We start from the raw sequence: 6,000 nt of genomic DNA, 5'->3' as shown, positions 1-6,000 counted from the left end.
GGGGTGAGAGCTTGGTGCTGGGCCAGACCAGCCCTCCCCATGCCATACCATGCTTGTGTTGGCAAGCACCACTTCCCGTGCTGTGAAAAACACATCCTAGGCTCACAGGAGACTTCAACACTCAGGGATATCACTAAAGGGAGATGTTTCTTTCCCAGAAGAAACACATTTCCTATATGGGAACTCTGTCACACACTTACATGAGGATGCTGACCTGTTTATATTTGCACAGGGGAAGAGGCTGTGACAGTATCTGTAATGTGAATTGCTGTAAGGATATCTGTAAGCAACAATCAGGGACTACATGCAGGAAAGGCCTTGCTCAAATATCTTGTAGATGCTATTTCAGCTTAATTTGAAATTATTTCTCCATTGTCTGTAATTTCTATTTCTCCCTCCACCCACACCCCTCTCTCTGGCTCCTGACAGGCATCCTTAGCTCCTGATTCCTCTGTGCCATCAGACTTCAGGCATTTTAGGCGAGACCCTAGCAAGCTCCTCACGGACCCCATGGATAGTGGCTGAAGGTCTGCTCCCAGCCCCAGACAGGAGCAGCAAGTTCACCAGTCTGGCAGGCTTCCCCCAGCATTTTCACAAGCACTTGCTTACCTTGTTTGAGCTTCAGAGAGTTCAGTTTGGGGTGAAGGGTAGGTCAGCTCTTATCTCATATCTACACGCGCAAATGTAACCCTTACCAGTTCCCTTTGCAGCTCCAACAGTTCCTGCCCGGCGGCACAGCCAGGACCACGCTCTCCCCCTCTGCTGAGGCCTTTCAGCAGGAAGCAAGCAGGGCCAAAGAGCCACAAAGATGTCCTAGGGACCCCCCAGCACTGAGGAAAACCCTGAAGGTCTCTGAGCTTTCTCCTCTGCAGCCTTTGGTGCAGGTGAAGGAGCAGAGCCACAGTTCCCCCTGTCCCAGTCCAGGCTGGTGAGAGGAGCCCTGGGGTGATGCTCTGGGATGACAGGAGCAGGATGAAACCCCCAAAGAGGATCCTGCAAATCCCTGAGAGATTCAGCGATTTCAAAAAGCTTCGCCAGCCCCCTTCTCCTTCTGGAAAAAGTTTTTAGTGCAGCTGAGGTGGGTTCAAGAGTTTGAGCTACTGGATCTTGCAGTTTGTTTAAGCAAAGATCACTTCTGTCAATTTTCCAAATGTCTGTTCACACACAGACTGTCTTAGCATCCTGCCAGGGCTCCAAACATTTATCTATGGAGAAGTTTTCTGGAAACCTGTGCCTGCATCTCTGCCTTGTCTTCTGACCAGTTTAAGACCAATCTCATAAATATGAGCCCACATGGAAATGTGGGTGTGAAAGCGTGCATTCTCTAAAGCCTTGCAGATGTGTGTAATTTAGGGTGCCCTGCTCAGACCACAGTCACCTTGTGCTGACCACAGCACAATCACACTTAGCTCCAAGTCCAAACTAGCAAATCGTATCCATATCCCTCACTGCTGGAGGCCACCACCGGACAAAGACAGCAAAACTGAGTGGGGGTGGTGTGGGAAGGAACGGTGGAGCAGGCAGAGACAGTTGGTCCCATGTGTTTTCTTTCCTTAAAGATAAAAATTTACCGTAGTCAAATGAGAAATCAGGAACAATGTAGGAATTTTAAAGAGGCCCGAGCTGCCACCTGACTCAGCGTCTAGGCAGGATATCGATTAGCGAGGCCATTCTTTACTCCTCTGCTATTGTTCAAGACCGGCCTCCCTCATGACAGCAACAGGCGTGGGAACACAGCAGCTTTGGTGTTAAAAAGTGCTTTTATCACTGAGCTGAGGAGAGGGGTCTCTGGGAACCAGAGATGGTTGTGTCTGATAGCCAAGGGAATGCATTCAAACCAAGAACCTTATTCTGGGATCTCTGAGGTCCTGAGGCACACCAACACCATGCGGCACATCCCCCATCCACCATTTCCACCGAACTGTATCCAGGTTCTGGTGAGTTCAGAGAGGTGCAGGAAGAAAACCCCTCTGCCTGCTAAAAATGCTCAGCTTTCTCCTTGAGCTCCAGGAGCTGCCATGATGGCTGTTCCTACCAGACCTTGTTTTTAAACAAGCCAGGTTGGGTTCTGTAACTCATGTGGCACAGCACAGAGAACAGGCCCCCCACCAATGTCCTTATCCCTCCTCCTGAGCAGGTTTTTTGCCAGTTGTTTGCAGGTTTGTTTTGCAGGATGGGCTCCAGCCTGCACTAGCTACCACAATGATGTCAGTAGGTGAGGGCGTCTCCTCCTTGCTCAACAGACCAAACGACTGTAGGGTGTTACACATCACTGCCACTTCAATTACCCGGGTGCCTGCAGCCGACCAACAAGCCAACACAAGTCCCTACCAAGTGAACTGACAGACACTGACACAGCTTCCTGGTAGCTCCAGGCAGGAATAAAGAAAATCTTCAGTTTCTTGGTAATTCTCAGTGCATTAAAAAGCAACACGCTTCAGTACGTGGACGCTTCTGATTTGGCTGAGCAGAGGACAAACGGTGACCAAGAACCTGGTTTTCAGCCAGCCAAAATATTTCTGGCCATCCATGGAGCCGTACAGTTGGCTCCTAATTTTATATTCTTTGTAGGTTTGTTCTTCATTTGCAAAAAAATCTCATCTGTAACCACCTCATATATACACATGGTGGTCTTTATTTTCACCTACCCTTAAGATAAAATAAAAAAAATGAAAGTCCTTCAGGTGCTGACTGGACAAACATCAATATATGAATTCACTTCAAAGACGCCCCAAATGAAAGAGCAAAGTGCACTAGGGAGTGGATCTCCAGACACAGCACGTGTTCTCTGTAGACACCAGATATTTATTCCAGCATCTAGAAATGCTCTGTAGCATTGATTCCTGTGTCTGTGTAAGAATGCACAGTTTGGTAATAGTGTGACTGCACCAACGTTTTTCTGCAGGCTTTCACGCTCCACTTTCATTCTTTCCACGAATTTTTCACCTCCCCAAAGTTGAAAAGCAGTCAAGAATCAGCCAAGATTCTCCTCCTCCAATCTGTGACAAGTGGACAACCAAGCTAAACTTAGATGCTTAATAGCTGTTGGCTTCCCTTCTACAAAAAGCAACGTTAGTGCACAAATACTGTTTTTCAAAGATGATGGACGTGTTGTCTCAGGACTGACTGCCTCCCTGCCAGCTTGTACTCAGTGCCTGGCACAGAGAAAGCCACGCACAGACTGGGAATTCTGAGGCTCAGAGCTTGGCTCACTGTGCCCATGGAGACACCACAGACACAAAAGGCTGGAGCCATTTGGCTCTGCAAAAATCAACCCTACTGACCTGCACATCAGTCCAGAGCTACACCAAGTAGCTACTGCATCAGCTCATCAGTTTAGCAAAGGTGTTGATTATGTCCTTATCCACTTACTTGGGCAGCCAGAAGTTGAGGAATCCATCACCTTATCCACTACCAAAAAGCAGTCCAATAAATGCAGCAGGTTGCAATTTAGGGGATTTAATTTTCCCTCTCTCCCTGAGCTCAGTGGTGTGGTCATACTTTCATTGTTTACTTTGTGACCTTCCTCTTCCAAACCTAGTGTTCTCTCAGACAGTGAAGGTCCATCTAAAACTCACAAACTAATAGGACCAAGGCACAGGTTCCAGTCTGATCCCACTATCATCAGTACTGTTGAACAGTCAGCATGCTCCGTGACAATTTATTCACAGGCCAGTGATGCTCTCCCAGGATGATTCAGGATGGATAACAGCTCCCACAAGACAGCATGGACAAAAGCACCCTGCTTGGGGTCTGAGGGAGGAAGGGAGGCAGAGGAGAGCCAAATGGACATGAGCTGTGCCATGTCATTTGTTCTCAAGATGAGCAAGGCAGTCTCTCATCAATATTAAGACATTGCCTTTCCTCTTCAGCAATAAGACCCATGTCTGGGAAATCGGGCCTCTCTTGTCATGGAGCTGCTCACAGGAATGCTTCCTAAAACCTTTTCTGTGAGGAGTTAAGGTCACCCAGTGGCCTGGAGTACTTGAAGATCATTACACTTCCTCTGCAGCTCATATTCCTCCAGGAGTTTCAGCTGCTACCACACTGCTTCAACTCCTGGCCATTTTATATTACTCCATCACAGGAGTCCAGGCTACAGCCCCCACAGGACTCGTGCCATGGTGTCTCAGAGCAGGAGAGATGGCTCTTCAGGACAGCCTCAGAAATCCCCTGGCACACGAAAAGAAAGATGTCAATCTATGAGGCACTTCAATAACTGTTCCCTAAATGGAACAGGAACTTGGAGGCAAGAATAGTCTCTGTGAAACCTGGGGACAAAGCATCCTCTGCCAAAGGAGTCTCAATCACAGAACAATGTTCCAGGGAAAGCAAACAAATCAGAATGCCTGTATCCATTTTTCAGGACTTCTTCTTACTGAGAAAAGCCGGCCATCAAAACAAGTGGATACACTTACTCCTAACCAGGAAAACCCAAGCAACCAAAACAAAAAAAAGCCACTCTGACAGATCTGCACCTAGAAAAGTAAATAAAATGTGTGTTAAAACATAGAAGAAACCTTCTCAATGAGCAATTTAACCCCCCAAATTAGGAATGTTATTGATGCCATGGGACATACATGCCCAGGTATAACATCACTTACCAGATACATACACAGGTAGGTAGATATATTTGTACTAGTGATGATTTTGGTCATGTTCTTGTCCCTTTTCAGGGTCACTACCATATATTTTACACAGCATCTGTGCTACAATATGCTTCGGGATATGTTCCTTTATTATTTTTTTCTGTGTTAGACTGGCAAACTACTTCATTAATTTCCTTCTTTTTACTTATTCATGATCTGTAACAAAGCTTCCTTCTCAAACCAAGGCCACTTGGCCCCCTTAACAACCTGATATAAGGATTTTTTGAAAAATAACATAAATAATTTCTCAGTTTACTACTTTTCTCGCAATGCTGGATAAATTCTGTACATTGATAAGATTTACCTGTATAGAAGACGCTGCATTGACCTCAACCTGCTGCAGACCATCTGCTCCCAATAATTTATAATCACAGCAAAATTCAGGTGGGAAGGGACATCAAGAGACTTGAACTTCTTGCTATTTCATTTTATCAGCTGAGACCAGCCTTCCTTTTTGACACCAGTTCTTCCAGCAGTCCATCTTTATTACCAGACAGACTAGGAGTCTAACCTGGATGGTGGCAAAGCTGAGGAGGGGTACAGCTCAGAGGACAAACTGTTTTCAGACAGAGCTGCTTGGAGGCTGCTCTGTGTAATACAAGAAGCCTCAAACAGGTCCAGAACTCTGACAGCTTTAAGATGACTTGAGGTACAGAAGTAATGGGTCTTCTCTGCTGTGTCTCCATTCTCCTTCACTGCACCTCACAACCCAGTCCAGAATGAATTTCTGTGTATCACCCACACTGACTATGTCACCATAGTCACCAGAGTTCTGCTCCAACAACTGGAAATGCTGCAGGGCATTTCTGACCATCACCGGCTGGGTTCAGCCACTTGGACAGGAGGTAAGAGCAGAAGGCTAAAGGAAGCAGAAGGCCCAGAAATTTCCATCTTTGGAGCACTCCGACCATTGCCAAGGCCAGATAATATTAATGTTGGCATCACATTAAGTTTCTTCGTCTCCATCTTTTTTTTCGTATCTGAACCATCTCACAGCTTTGTTGTGCTTGGAAACAAAATGTGAGCTCCCATGCAGGTCAGCACAGAGCAGATTGCCTGCACAAAGCAGGCCAGATACCAGTCCACAGATCACCACTCAGCTCTGCATGGATTCCTCTAAGCCTGGTCTATTTGCTTACACAGCTGCAGGCTCCTCGTTCACATCACTTTGGTAGCTGAAAGATAATTTTGTGCCATTCCTGTGATGGACTTTTCACATGGGTCCACTTTTCAGGGTGGAGAATAATTCTTTTTAACTATATGAAGTGGTTTATCAAAATATCTTTTTTAATGCAAGAGTGATCAGAGTTCTGAGAGGAGAAAGAAATGGAAAGGATTGGTCAGGTGGAAG

Source organism: Coloeus monedula (assembly GCF_965178545.1).
Source record: "Coloeus monedula genome assembly, chromosome: 3".
Classification (NCBI taxonomy): domain Eukaryota; kingdom Metazoa; phylum Chordata; class Aves; order Passeriformes; family Corvidae; genus Coloeus; species Coloeus monedula.
The sequence above is the reverse complement of the archived record's forward strand: the minus strand, read 5'-3'. Positions refer to the sequence as shown.